Below are 15,335 nucleotides of genomic sequence, written 5' to 3'. Positions count from 1 at the left end.
TCTGGCAAATGGATGTCACTCACCTGCCACAGGCAGGGAAATTAAAATACATGCATGTCTCGGTGGATACGTATTCTAAACTGATTTTTGCCTCTCTCCACTCAGGAGAGAAGATTAAAGATGTTATTTCTCATTGCCTGCAGGCCTTTGCCTACATGGGTGTTCCAGATGCCCTAAAAACGGACAATGGCCCTGCCTATGCCAGCAATCGCTTTGCTGCCTTTTGCAGGGAACATCACATTGTCCATTCTTTTGGTATTCCTCACAACCCCACGGGACAGGCTATTGTGGAGCGCACCCATGCCACTCTCAAACAGTATTTTAAGAAAATAAAAAAGGGGGAGTATGTTACCTCCCCCAATATTCAGTTATCCACCATACTTTACATTTTAAATTTTTTGACCATAGACCATAATAATTTGTCTGCTATGGAGAGACATTGGAACAAACCCTCCCAGTCCTTGGGATGGGTCAGATGGAAGGATTTGATTACAGGAAAATGGCAGCCACCCACTCCCCTACTAGCTAGGGTCCGAGGGGCTGTTTGTGTTTTCCCTCCAGGAAGTGAGAAGCCCATTTGGGTCCCCGAACGGTGCATCAGGCATGTCGACCCCAATACTACTCCGGATACTAGTAATGCTCACCATGCTAAAGATGATCCAACCATTGCTGAACACTCAGGTAAGGGAAATATGGGCGTTGGTGAGGATTCCCCCCATGTTGATGCCAGTTAGTCATTCCAGCTCCCTGTTCATCCATTTTATAACACCAATAATACATTGGAAGCGGCTGCTGCCAATGAGATTAAAAAGTCAGAAACTAGACATTCTGAGTTTCCCCCTCCTAAGCCTGATACCAGGGTCAGGAAGTAGGGGAATCCAAGAGATTCCCAGCGGCATATGCTTTTAATCCCAACACAGCTTTATGCAAGTCCCAGGACAGCCTCCAAACAATACAGAGAAACCCTGACTCAAAAAAAAATTGGTACTGGTATTAATTAAAGAAAAAGACAAAGACAAAGGTATATGGAATGGAAAATTTTGTTTACATTTAAGTTCTATTTTGTGAGTCATCTCTAAAAACTTTTGGCCAAAAGCCTGGCCTCTCTACCTTGCATCTACAGAGTTACAAGGAGTAGGTACGGCTGTACCCCATGACTGTAGCTCAAATGGAGGAATGATAAAAACATATAGGACTTTTTAACCTTTTTAGTTCAAGGATTGGCTGGAGTTGTTCTTTTACATAGATTTCAATTAAGGAAGCTTCATTGCAACAGACTAATCATGACCTAGGGAAAAAGGATGACTGAAAGATGCATGTATGTTCTGAATGTATGGTGTGGCCACACCGGTATGTATGAAATGTGATTGTGAATGTGTGAGTGTGAACTGCTAATATGATTAAAAGGATACTTAAATCCCTTCAAAAATAGTTAAGAAGCTACCTAGATTGCTTTAAATATAGCCAAAAGGAACATCCAGCCAGTCTGTTAATGTTTTAACAGAAAAATTTAAGATGCAAACGAGGCTTTGTCAGCTAGTGAGAGCTCTACAGGTTAGATTGGGAAAGACTGCTCACAGACTTCAAATAATTTTCAAAAAGTTATTTGGACACAGTATAGTTTACAATCTTTGAGTGATTTTTCAGAAGTTTTTGGGAAATATTCAAAGGATATGTCCTTTTTAATGGACATCTACAAATAATCTAAGTAATTAGCCCAATTTACCTAGATAGTTAACCAAGGAGGGTAGACAAATCCTTCTACTGTTATGGCCCAGCTTCAACAGTTCAAAAAAATTTTTTTAGAAAATAAAAAAGGAGGAATAATGTTCCCAGTCCCCACATGACTCATCAAATAATACACTCCTCATTTAAAAATGTTATAATGTGAATGCCAGTGAGCTTCAGACAGATTCTGGCATGATGGAACTTGAGCAACCATTGCTCAGGTCAAATGGAGACATCCATACACTAGACAGTGGAGAAGACCCTAATTTGGGGTCGAGGGCATGTTTGTGTTTTCTTGCAGGAAAAGAATAAAGCTTCGGCAACTGTCAGACCATTTAGTGAGATGCATGGAGCAGAGAAAAACTGGACCTGAGACCATGGGAGCCTACCTAAGCCAGTTTGAGTGAGATCTCCTAAATCAGTGTTCCTGATCCTTGATGTCATCGAATCTACAGCCCAAGAAAGAAAGAAAACAGTCGGTTCGAGATTTCCAGTTTCTCAACAGACCTGCTGCATCAACCTTCCGGACCCATGAGTTTTCATCATGAAGCCAACAGAGAAAAAAGGACCCATTTAAAGCATTTGGACATTGGTATGGACTATGATGAGTGGCAAAAGCCTCTTTTCAGTATTTGAACAGGACATGGTCACTTGAAATATCAGACTTGATGGTTCCTGTTTCTAGAATCACGACTAGGCCAGTGTATTTTTCTGGAGAAATGCAACTTGTCCTAATGCGACAACTATTGTTCATATTTTTCGTAATGCTACATGTGTAACATCAATGATTGTACCTAATGTATCTGTGCAAGTGCACTTTCTAAATGCTTTCCTGAGCAGATCTTGAAACGATTGGAAACTTTATCAAATTGTAAATGTAAATCACATGCTGGTTACCCTTGTAACAGATGAAGGCTGGTAGAATGTTATGGCCCAGATCTGGTGATGGGTATGGTAATGGAGAGGCGCTATGTCAATGGGGGTCCTGGAAATGGTGGCAGTGGCAGTAGGCATTCTGGCTTTATGCCGAGCTCAAACGTGCCTTGTTCCAGAGACAAGAGATCCGTAACCAAGTATTGCTTAGCTTAGCCCATGGCAATCCCGATAGCCATGAAGGTTGGTTACAGATGATTTAAGGTTGGGGTATCTCCGATGACGGGCAACCTGTGGGGAAGACCCCTCCCACCTAAAACAGGGGTTCAAGGTCCCCCAAAGACGGGAAAGGGAGGGTGACCCTACTTGACCTAAGCCAGGAGTGCCTCATTTGAAAATAAAAAGGGGTGAATTGTGGGAACACCAGACCTTGAGCAGAGACCCACTTCCCCTTCTGCCTGGGAGTAGGCAGCTGTAAGACAATGTTTAGTAAAAACATGTTTACTAAAAACGATACAATAAGTTCCTGGCCACTTCCCCTTCTGCCTGGGAGTAGGCAGCTGTAAGACAATGTTTAGTAAAAACATGTTTACTAAAAATGATACAATAAGTTCCTGGGAAAGGCCTTCCCACGGAAACCGCCCTGACCTCGACCTTGTCCAAAGACTAACCGCACCTTCAAAAACCCACACACATCCACCTCTGGTGTCAGAGCAGAACCAGCCAGGGTAGAGGAGGGAGCAGAAGCTTCTCTGGTGGGAGCTTTTCTTAGGAAGTTTTTCTTGAACCTTTTTGGAGCCTGTTTAAAGTTCTCTTTATATCGTTGAATGAGTCTCTGTGTTGTCAATCCCCGACACCCTCCGCACGTTCTCGGACACAGGCCACGCAGCAGACGTGACATAGTGAAACCATGCCTCACAAGCAAACTTTAGAAAAATAGTTGGGTCTATTTCCAGTTTGAGAGTGGAGCACAAGTTATTCTATAAAGCAAATGAGTTTACTGACATACAAAACTGGGGCATATCCAAAGCCATTTTGTATCTCTACAAACAAAAGAATAAGTGAAATTACAATGTAAGATTAAAAGCAGAATGCCTGTCCCATCCTAAGTAAGCTTTTAACTTGAATGCAACAACTTCCCCTGCCATTTGATAGAGAAATGTCTAAGCTTTTCCTTCTGAATCTGAAAGTTCTAATGTGGATCTTCACTGTGAATTTGGTTTTTATGTGTGCACACACTTTACAGAAGAAAATGAATCTAGTCAATATAAATACCCTGAAACACTCTTCCACAAATAGAAGGCTTGAGGATAAATCCTGAGGTCAGTTCACATCTAGGAGAATCAATATTGTCCTCTCTTGCAAAACTAAATGCAGGTAGACTGCGAATGGTTGGGGGTGGAGCAGAGGGCTGCACATAGTGCAGGTGAGGCCGGGAAGGGGAGGCGTCAGGAGCACAGGGCTGGGCGAATTGAGATACTTTTCCTTTTCACATTTGTTAGACATGGTTGTCTTCAGTCAGTGTGAGGTCACAAAGCATTAATTCTGAAATTGTTCTAGGGACGGAAGAGTGAGTCTAAAATTGTGTGTGTCCCTTAGAAGGATTATCACAGGGTAAGTTGCATTTTATCATGAGTCATCATCACCAGGCAAAGTGGTGACATCTGGAATTTGCCACTGCAGTTTCACAATGGCCAAAGTCTCAGTCTAAAAGTAGGAGAAGATTACATTAGGATTCGTCCTAATGAATGTGAGGACTAGGGAAGTAAATGCAGGGCCAGCACTCAATATCCATGCTGTTGCTTTAGAGATTCAGAGATGGAAGGGATCTTACCTGTCTCCTTTCAACAGGTCAGGCTGTGTTTACCTGTAGAGATTCTAAGACAACTGTAATGGGAGACCTGGTACCAATGTGTTTGAAAGCATTAGAGAACAAAAGTGTGAATCCATAGATGCTTTGCCCCTGGACCAGCCACACAAGTGCTATTAGAAAGGTGGGAGTGGACAGTCCCAAGCAAAGGCACGGAACTCAGAATTTCTACTCCAGGAGCACATCTCCTCTTCCAACCTTACTTTTAGCTAAACACACACACACACACACACACACACACACACACACACACACACGGTAGGTTTATTCATCAAAGGTGATAACATTTAGAATTCTAACACACTGTGAAAACATGAGTTTCTCAGAATTTTCAGATAGATTCCTGGCATGCTACTTTTTGAGAGTGGGGACAATATATGCCAGGTATCATCAGAGTATTCAACATTCTGACATTTTAAACATACTCCTAACGCTCTTCACACTCTACTATTCAAACTTCTAAGATGCCATCCTAAATAATAAAATACATTAAGTTTTTTAGTATGAAGAACTACATTGTAAGGAACATTCAATGAAAAACACAATTTAAAATGTTATCTAAAAGTCTTCCCAATTAGAAAACAAAAACTAAACTTGAGTTGTACTGCCCTACAAGATCACAAAACACCCAGAAGAGAGAAGACCCGCTCAAAGGTCCAAACTCCAGTCTTCTTTTCTGGCCTTATGTGCCTTGGTTGAAGGTGCTCTAGCAGAGCCCAGCATGCCAGACACGGGCCCCAACACGGCAAAGCATTGCAGACATCTTTTGTCATTTTACCCCATGTCCCAACATGATGATAATGAATGGATCTCTGAACTGTAAGTGAGCTGCCCCATCAAATGTCTTCCTCTATAAGAGTTGCTCTGGTCCTGGTGTCACTTGGCATCAACAGAAACCCCAACTAACAACTACCATCATCAAAAAGTCTTCATCCCAGAGATGCTTTGGCTTTTCCAACATGCGTTATTGACTGTTTTGTGGTGCTGCAGATGAAATCCGAAGAATAACACATACCAGGTCAGCTGCCCTGGGTGGTCACGCCATCTTTAATCTGGTATGCCTGGCATCTCTGGAGGATTGAGATCTTGGCTAATTCCTCTTTTCAACTTTAAATAACCAGATGGAACCTGTTCCTTTCCTTCAGAAATAACTCGAATGAAGAGCCCAGTTGCCTTAATTTCTCCCTCAGTGCTCAATATCGGAATGCTTGGTACAAACAGGTCAGCGGCACTGGAGTCGTTCGTGGTTTTTCCCACAAACGGGAATTTACTACAAGACTTCACTGCTTGCGGTTTGAACCTGAGATTTTCACAATCTCCCCAATAGAGAATCCCAGATAGGAACTGAACGTTCCGTTTTAGGGTGCGATTTAGCAAGCATTTTAGCAGTATCGAGACAGCTCAACGGGAATGGAGTAGTTATTTTGGAATGTTAACTCCCTGTGGAGGTAGTCAGAAATGATTTATGCTGTCTAACACAGACCGATGGGACCAGAATATCTATGTATTCATAACTTTCTACGCACAGGGACAAAAGTCAACATTTTGAGGAACTGTTCCCTTATCTCCCAAAGATATAAATGAACTATCCCGCTAAAATGTCTTGATGAAGCTCACTGTGCCCAAGAGCCCCACCTCCGCAGAATCTCTGTAGTTTTTAGCAGCCAGCAGAAGACCACCCGAGAGGCAATTCGGGGGCTTTGGGGATAAAGTTTCCTGGGAAAACCAGAGAAAGTGTGTAAGGTCCTTGGCGGCTGCTCACGCACAGGTTTTCTAACCTTGGAGAGTTACTGGATTAACAGCAGAGAAGGGCGTTGAAATTAGGGCCCCGCAGACAGAGCCTTCGTGGACCATGGCCCCAAGGGTCCTGGCAGCCTGGCGGTACAGCCGTTTGAGTTTAGAGTGGTGCAGTGGCTTGTGACGTTCTAGCAGCTGTGCCTGACGCGTCACACGTCGCGCTCTATCGAAGGCTCTTTTGTTCGTGTCTCCTGTGGTTGTTGCCCCAGCAAGGCCACCAGCTAGGAACCCGGAGCTCTGAGGGTCGGTCGGTCCCTCGTGAACAGGATCAACAAAGTCTTTTCACCAAGAGGGGCGGAAGAACAAGCGACTGGGTATGTGGAGGCTGATGCTCTGCTTTGGCCTCAGCGGTTACGGGCTCCGAGGTCGCAGGCCACTTCCCAGTCACAGATATTCCGTGTCACCCTAGCTCCTGGATGCGGAAAGACGAGGGGCTGTTTCAGAAGTCAGGATGAGGACCATCGCAGCCTCCGGGTCAGAGGATACTAGGCATCTGCTCAGAGAAACTTTCAACTTGGAACACCAGGAGTTTTATAACGTTTTACAGCGTTAAGTAAAACATAGTTACAAATTTTCTCAATTGGCAATTATATCCATCCTTATTTTGATGGGTCGACTAGGTTATCAGGTGGTTAGTTACAATGTAGACGCTTACGTCAGTTGTCTAGAAGGTGCTGGTAATAACGACAATGTCGCGTCTTCGATCCCTGTACCGGACAGATTTTGTTTCCTTTCAGAACAAAATCCTCAATTTATATCTACTTGAAGCGCACTTTTCATCTACTGGACGCTAATTAAGGCATACCACCTTAAAATAGAACGCAGCTTGAACTGCTCACTTCCACAACGAGAGGACAACTTGCAGCCTGAGCAAGTGTCTTGTCTATTGTGCAAGAAACATGGGTCAACAAACATTTACATTCTTTTCCTTATTCAGTCTTAGAACAGTGTGAAGCTCATAGTTCTTTTCTGAAAAGTTTAAAAATTAAACGAGCTAACAAAACAAAACTCTCCAAATTCTTTGAAATTAGCATTTGTGTTATTACTATGCCTGTAGATCTAGTAGGGAAGATCTTTCAACTTGGCCGGTTAGCTCAGTTGGTTAGAGCGTGGTGCTAATAACGCCAAGGTCGCGGGTTCGATCCCCGTACGGGCCAGTCTAAATTTTAATTCAACAAAAACAAGCCGAAGGGAAAGTGCCATACCAAAGAAACGTATTTAAGCATAATACTTTTCAAAGAACTCCATCCATATGGTCCCAAGCTCCCTTCTGTGTTTTGTTTCTGTGGTTCTAGTGTCCTGAAAGCACAGGTGGAGGGAGTCGAGTTCTAGCAGGAATCCATTCTGGAAGCAGAGGGCAACAACCGAAAACCTGAGCCTTTCTTTCTCCACCTCACTTTTCCTACAGCCTCTTCACTCTGACTTCCCGAGTGGATCAGAAACCTGGGAACTCCTGTTTGTTTCCTGCCTTCTGCTGCTCTAGAGACACTGACCTGAGCAATATCGGGTTCAGAACCCCAAGCCATTCATCAGTGTCCAACAGCTCAGTGAGGTCCAAAACATTTTCTGGCAGAGATCTTTCCTGACACTTTTCTCAGTCTTGCCTTTGTCCCTCCCAGCACTCGTTGTAAGCCCCGTTAAAACTAAAACTTGGAGGATGTGGGCATCGATTCCGCTACCTCTAGCTAAGCCAGTGCTCTACCATTTGAGCTAATCCCCCCTCCCCCGCATTCTGGTAACTCCTTGTATGGTCTATGTTCCCAATGCTTCAACACCTTCTCACACAGTTAACCTGCTATCTCTTGAGCTCAGGAAGGTATGTATGACAGTCAAGGACAAAATCGTAGAGCCATGATTCTTATGTCCCTACTGCTCAAAAGCGCAGGGAGTGGGCTGAGGGTCTGAAAATAGAAGAGAAAGTGAGAGAAAAAGTAACCTTGTGCCATTGTGTTTGTAAACTGCTGGTATGGAAGTGTTAAAGGGGAGAATAAAAACCAGCAGCCCTCATATATGCGAATGACAACCAGAAAAAGATATCAGGGAGAGAGTACCTGTCTCAGAATTCTAAAAATATCCTAGAATAACTCTAACCAAGGAAGCAAAGATATTTAAATAAAAGCTTTAAGACAGTGAAGAAGACACTAAAAGATGGAAAGGTCTCCTATACTCTTGGATTGATAGCATTAATACTGTGAAACTGGGCATTTTTCCAAAAGCAAGTTTCAGCTTCAGTGTAATGCCCATTAAAATTCCAACACAATTCTTCATAGAAATTGAAAAAAATAATTTCAACTTTTAATGGAAAAAAAATCCTCAGCCGGGTGGTTTTGGCGCACGCCTTTAATCCCAGCACTTGGGAGGCAGAGGCAGGCAGATCTCTGTGAGTTTGAGGCCAGGCTGGACCGAAATCCTCCAAAACAATACAGAGAAACCATGTCTCATAAAAAAAACCAAAAAAAGAAAAAGAAAAAAAAGAAAAAAACCTACAAGTTTCTAATCTCCCAACCTCCACAGCCTTGAATGTAGACTGAGTTCCTGGTAGTTGTCTCCTCGCCCAGAGCTGGGACTCTATCACTCTGGGACTCTACCAAGGCAGATTCAGACCAGGTTGGCATTCAGGTCTAGGCGGCAGGAGGAAATTCTCCTGCATGGAAAGAGCCACTGAGTTTGCCCTTGCCACCATAACTTCTGAGGAAAGAAAGCTCCGGACCTAATATCGGCAAGTCCCTTCCTGTACTCTACTGTGTGTGCCAGAGGAGCATGCCAAAGAGCCCTGGGCCCAGACCCTGAGCCGTGTGCCCACACACTGTTATTTTATAGGTGGGAAGATTCCTCACGTGAGGACCTGAGGTACAGAGGTAAATCTGCAGATTATGCCCTTGAACCAGAACCCGGAGCTCTCCCCTTCTACCACCAGCATTCATTCTCCTCATCCTCACACAGCTGGAGCCTACAGGTTGCTGTCCTTGTTCCCCTGTCTTGAGGCCTCCGACTAGGTCCTCAATTCCCAGGCCCTGCTACTTAGAGTGAGTCTTCTACTGATGGGCCAAGCAAGGCTTACCTGCTGCTTCTTTCTTCCAGAGAACAAAAACAAAAACAAAAACAAAACCGAACAAAAACAAAAACAAAATGTCCACGATATCATTTCAGATTCTGGAACAAAGAAAGTCCATCTTGGATCTAGATGATCTACCGGTATGCCCCGGTTTAGATAGCCCACGCGATACATACACGTTCAATCCGCTGTGGTGAAGGTGTCCTCGGTGGGTTCAATGGTTGTTTTTTAGACTAGGAGTGTCAGGAGGAGCATTCCCAGTTAGAACTTCTGGCAGAAGGCAGGGCAGAGTGTAAGCATTCCACACTATCTTCTGAAGGTAGAGACAAAAAGTGTTACTGTAGGGGAAACTCCAAGGTTTAAAACACACGGGGGGGGCAGGGGGTAGGAGGACGAGCATGGACACTCGGAGACACCTCGAGGAGAATGTTGTAGATGATGGAGAGCTTTTGAGAGAACCAGGGTAGATGGCTCAAATGGTCAGAGCAATGTCATTCTCTCGGTTTTTCACAGAGCTTAGAAATGGGAAACTGAGAGTAGTGGGGAGGAAGCTACGCCCCACTCCGGGCAAGTGGAGGTTTGTCCACCCGATGGTGCAGGTGGCTGTGCAGGGCGGTGCAAAGCTGTCTTCCTGGGAAGCACAGAAGAACCCTGGCAAAAGACTCCAGAGAACTTAAAGCAAAGAGCAGGATCTGGTTTAATGGTAAAGCACTACACCTGGTTGGTTGCTCAGAAAGAAGCTGTGACTCAAGTATTTGTTAGGTGCTGAGAACACTGGGTACTCAAGGGAGCCCCGAAGTTTATATTGTGAGTATGAGAGCAACGGTTAGGGTGAACTAATCCAAGGTGCACTTTCTAAGAAAGTGACTGGAGGTCTAAAAGGAAGGACTGGAGAATGTGGGCATCGATCCCACTACCTCTCGCATGCTAAGCGAGCGCTCTACCATTTGAGCTAATTCCCCGACCACTGTGGCTTATCTTTTCTTTGTTCTTTCTTTTGTGTCCAGTCAATCCTCACAGAGTTGCCTGCCGCATCTATGGCCCAGGAAAGCATGGCAGTCAAGTAAAAAATGGCAGAGGCAAGAGTCTTTTGTCTCAAGAGCTGAAAACTGTAGGGAGTAAGCTGAGACTCTGAAAACAGAAAAAAGTGACAAGAAAGAAACCCTTGTTTCCGCCCGGTTTCGAACCGGGGACCTCTCGCGTGTTAGGCGAGCGTGATAACCACTACACTACGGAAACCCTCGAAGCTGTCTATTTTCTTAGTTTCATGACAATATAATCGAAATTTGCTGAGTAGATGGTTCGAGGGTGGTATTGGGTGAATAGGCTTGTAACATGAGCTAGCTAAATCAAAGTAACTAAGGTGACTGTCCACTTCATCCCCTGTCCTTGGTGACGCTGCTCTACTCTTCTAGTGCCAGATGAACGCTCAGATTCCACAGTGTAAGTGAAGTCCTGTGGAATCTGTCCCTCGGAGGCTGGTTCACCTCACTTAACACAATGTCCTCAGCTTCTTTGGTTTCGATGGACAAAGTCGCTTCATAATATTAATCCTCCTGTCAATAATCCTTTTCTGGATTATCCTCAGGATATGAAGGAGTGAGCATCTCAAGACAGGCATCGGTTCCTGTGAACAAACAAATGTCTGAGAATTTCTCGATTCCACTTCTGTGGCCTCGTGCCAAATAGAGGGATGGCTCTGTAACTCTATTTTTAATTTCTAAAAGCATTGTCATGCTAGAGAATCTAGCTTTGACTCTCAGCACCCACAAAGTGCCTCAACCGCATTTTAAATTCCAGTAATAGGGGATCTGCCGCCCTCTTTTGTCCTCATTGTGCACTGCATGCAAATATTCTTAAATACATCAAATAATTAAGCTCCCCTGTGGATCCTATCCGCCTTCCCTTTATATCAGCCAATGACACACAGAAATCCTTTTTCCCAGGCACTCCCAGTGGCCAGCCACACTGGGCTGAAATACAGGAGTCCCCTCTCCCCACTCCATCCTTGGGGACTTTGGCTTTTGGTGGAAATTCAGTGTCCCCTTAGCTCTTTTCCACTGCTCCTGAGCCTTTCCTCATAGCCCGTCTCCATTCCTTTGTGTCACCTACCCACCCGCAGAAACCCTCTCCACTAGGAAACACACAGCTACCACACTTGCCTAGGATCCAGAGTGGGCAACAGCGACCAAAGACCAGAATATCCATCCAACTGGGACCAGATCAGCTGTCTACCCCAAGAAACACCTCAAATATTATATAACTCCATTGCCTACATGAACAGGCAGGAAAACATGTCTCCTGGAGAAACCAGTAACCCTATTGCAATAGGCTTTTGAAATGCAGTAAAGCTGCAGCATATGATCAGGACTTAAAAACAGTATTTACGAATATTGAAAAGGATCTGTACAAATGCCTTACCAAACACTGTGGAAACACAAACAGTTGAATTAGCACGGCAGTTTGAATGAAAATGGCTCCCAAAAGCACTAGGACATGTGGCCTTGTTGGAGCAGATGTGGCCTTACTGTAGGAAGAGCGCTGCTGGGGGTGGGCTTGGAGCTTTCAGAAGCTCAGTCAAGGCATAGTGGCTCATTCTCTGCTCCTGCAGCCTGTACATCTAGAAGCAGATCTCTCAGCTCCTTCCCTAGCACATGTGTGCCTGTGTGCTGCCACGCCCCTGCCCTGCACTGGACCTCTGGAACTGTGAGCAAGCCCCGATTAAGAGTTGCCGTGATCACGGTGTCTCTCACAGAAAAGAATCCACAAGACAGTAAAATGAGGTAAATATTTCGAGAAATGAAAGTGGAAATAGAATCACTAAAGAAAATGCAAACTGAACTAAAACTAGAAATAAAAGACTAAATGTTTCAAACAAAAACCTCAGAGGTAAACCTCATCAACAGATTACAAGACATTCAAGAGAAAATTTGAAGACATGATAGATTAAACAGAAAGCTCAAAGAAAATACTAGATCTAAAAAAAAATCTTGTAAAACCTCGGCATCAAAGCGCCGGGCACCGGACCGAATCCTCTGCCCAAGGACGGGGCCAGACCACTGGATGCAAATGCAAGAGGCGATTTATTGGGTACACAGGCGCCTGCGGATGCTACTGCAACTTGGGTGCAGAGCATACCGGGCTTGTAGGGAGTACACTATTTATGGAGTTTTAATGATTACATAAGTATCAGCATAGCAACAGATATTTCATTGGCTACTGAAGCATGGGCTGAGATCATCTGGGGAGGGCAGGGGTAGTTGCCAAGGACTAGGTTTCCTACATGAAAGACCCCGGCATGCTTCAACAATTAGTATCCGGGTCCTATGATTGCTACAGCGATCAGACACAATTGGGGGCCAGGGTAGTTGCCAAGGACTAGGTTTTCTAGTATTGTCATATGAAAGTTCCCAGCACGCTTCAGCAATTAGTATCCGGGTCTCATGATTGCTATAGTGAGTAGAGACATCCTGTTTTGAGGGTGAGACACCTGTCTGGGTTTTTCCACTAGGCAATGGCTTGGCTTTGTTTTTCTTTTTCCTAGGGGGGGCCCTGAGTAGGGGTCTTTCAATCTAATCACAAAACAGCCAGGAAATCTGATCAAAAGCACAGAAAATATTTTTTATTTATTCTTCTCTCTCATATTACATCCCAAGTGTAGATTCCCCTCCCCCTCTCCTCCCAGTCACCATCCCCCAACCACCCTCCCCACCTGATCCTCTCCTCGTCTGCTTCCATTCAGAAAAGGACAGGCCTCCCAGGGAATCAACCAAACATGTCTTATCATGTTGCAATAAGACTTGGCACCTCCCCTCATATTAAAGTGAATGAGGCAACCCAATGGGAGAAAACAGTCTCAAAAGCAGGGTAAAGAGTCAGAGACAGCCCCTATTCACAATGTTAGGAGTCCCACAAGAGCACCAATCTACACAACTACAGCGTACATTCGGAGGAACTAGGTCAGACTCATACAGGGTCCCTGACATCTCTGTGATCTCTATGAGCCCTGGTTAGTTGAGCCTCTAGGCCATTTTATTGTGGTGTGCTAGACTCCTACAAGCCTTCCTCCCCATCTTCCAGACGTTTCTAGAGCTCCACCTAATGTTTGATTCTGATGTCTGTATTTGCTCCCATCAGTTGCTGGATGAAGCATTTGTGATGATGATGATGTTAGGCTCCAGTCTACAAGTTTAGCAGAGTATCCTTAGGAACCATTTATTTTATTGACATCCCCCCCATTGTGTTTGGTTCTATCCTATCTATCCTATGTCTCTCTGCTATCCTTTCTCTGGTCCCTAGCCCAGAGGGTGTGGGCTTCCTCTTGTGACATATGTTTCAAGCTGGGCAGTCATTGGTTGGTCACAAGTTCTGCACCACCTTTACTCAGCATATCTTGCAGACCCGACAAATTGTAGATTGAAGGTTTTGTGGCTTGGGTCATGCCCCAATCCCTCCATTAGAATCCTTACCTGGCTACAGAATATAGCCAGTTTAGGCTTGGTATCTCCTTACTACTAGGAATTTTCACCAGGGTCATCCTCGTAATTTCTTGGGAATTTCCATTGCACTAGGTTTCTACCTAACCCTATAATGCAGCACAGTTCCAGTGATCCCCAGCCCAGTACTCTTTTCCTCTATACTCACCCCCACCTGTTCATCCTTGTCCACCCCTTAAAAATCTATTCTAGCTGCCCTTCCTAGGAGATCTTTTGAGTTCACTTTGTTACTTAGCTTCTGTGGATCTATGTATTGCAGCATGATTACCTTTTACTTTACAGCTAATAAGATCACATACCATGTTTGTCCTAGAGAAAACATTTTTAATAAAATCATAGAAGAAAATTCCCCAATCTAACAATGTTTCCCAGTATAAGAAGCATACAGAACACTGAATGGACAGGACCAGAAAAGAAAGTTCCTACAATAATCAAAACATTAAATATAAAGAACAAAGAAACAATATTAAAAATTGTGAATGAAGAAGATCAATCTTGAAAAGGTGATGGGGGATGTCCTTCTGTATTCTGTGAATATATGTTTCTCTTATTGGTTGATGAATAAAGGTGTTTCAACCAATGGACAGGCAGGATTTAGCCAGGTGGGAAATTCACACAGGGATAGAGAAAGGTAGTAGGCAGAGTCAGGGAGACACCATGTAGTTGCTGAGGAAGCAAGAGAACTAGGCATCCCTGGTAAGCCAAGACCACATGGAGGTCCACAGACTACTAGAAATGGGTTAATAAGTAAGAGAAAGCTATCCAATAAGAAGCCTGAGCAAATAGACCAAATAGTTTATAATCATTAATATAAGACGCTGCGTGCTTATTTGGGACTAACTGAATAACCTAGGACGAGGTGGTACAGAAACTTCTGTCCACAGTTCAAAGAATCAATGAAATGATTCTTTGAGAAAATCAACATGATTTACAACCTTTTAGCCAAATTAAATAACATACAAGGAGAAAATCCACATTAATATATACCCACTAGAATAATACCTGTCTTCTCAATGAACACTCTGAAAGCCAGTAGGGCCTGGACAGATGTTCCATAATTCAGAGAGACTACAGATGCCAGTCCAGAGTACTACCCCCTGAAAAACTATCAACCACAACCAGTAGGGAAAGAAAGACATTCTATGGCAAAATTAAATTTAAGTAATCTCTACCTACCAATCCAGTTTTACAGAAAACACTAGAAGGAAAACTTCAGTCTGAGGAGATTGGCTACATCCAAAAAGTCACATGGAAAAAATACTCCCAGAACAGTTCATCAAAAGAGGGGTAAAACTCACATCCTAACAACAAAAGACCAGAAATCAATGACCATTGCTCATTGATAACAGACTGACAGATTAGAATACAAAACAGAATCAATCTTGCTGATGAAAGCAAAAAACAAACCTCATCATCAAGAATACCCATTGCCTCAGGGTAAAACAAATGGAAACAGGAATTCCAAGCACATGGACCCAAGAAATAATCAGGTGTACTTACTTTAATATCAGACTAA

At 43.9% G+C, this 15,335-nt stretch overlaps 1 long non-coding RNA gene and 3 other non-coding genes across 4 annotated transcripts; 2 read left to right on the top strand and 2 right to left on the bottom strand.

The window, feature by feature from the left end:
* The first annotated feature begins 6,399 nt into the window (after nucleotides 1-6,399).
* On the top strand, nucleotides 6,400-7,276 carry LOC121143573. Its single transcript, XR_005880799.1, has 2 exons — nucleotides 6,400-6,582; nucleotides 6,678-7,276. It is a non-coding gene; the product is annotated as an uncharacterized LOC121143573 (long non-coding RNA).
* Nucleotides 7,277-7,351: 75 nt separating this feature from the next.
* Nucleotides 7,352-7,425, top strand: Trnai-aau. Its single transcript has one exon. It is a non-coding gene; the product is annotated as a tRNA-Ile (tRNA).
* Nucleotides 7,426-10,212: 2,787 nt separating this feature from the next.
* On the bottom strand, nucleotides 10,213-10,285 carry Trnaa-agc. The gene has a single exon. It is a non-coding gene; the product is annotated as a tRNA-Ala (tRNA).
* A 204-nt stretch (nucleotides 10,286-10,489) lies between these two features.
* Trnav-aac lies at nucleotides 10,490-10,562 on the bottom strand. Its single transcript has one exon. It is a non-coding gene; the product is annotated as a tRNA-Val (tRNA).
* Nucleotides 10,563-15,335: the final 4,773 nt, after the last annotated feature.

The sequence above is a fragment of the Mesocricetus auratus genome, unplaced genomic scaffold (genome assembly GCF_017639785.1).
Source record: "Mesocricetus auratus isolate SY011 unplaced genomic scaffold, BCM_Maur_2.0 Super-Scaffold_100013, whole genome shotgun sequence".
Classification (NCBI taxonomy): domain Eukaryota; kingdom Metazoa; phylum Chordata; class Mammalia; order Rodentia; family Cricetidae; genus Mesocricetus; species Mesocricetus auratus.
This window is presented reverse-complemented; position numbering and strand designations above follow the sequence as displayed.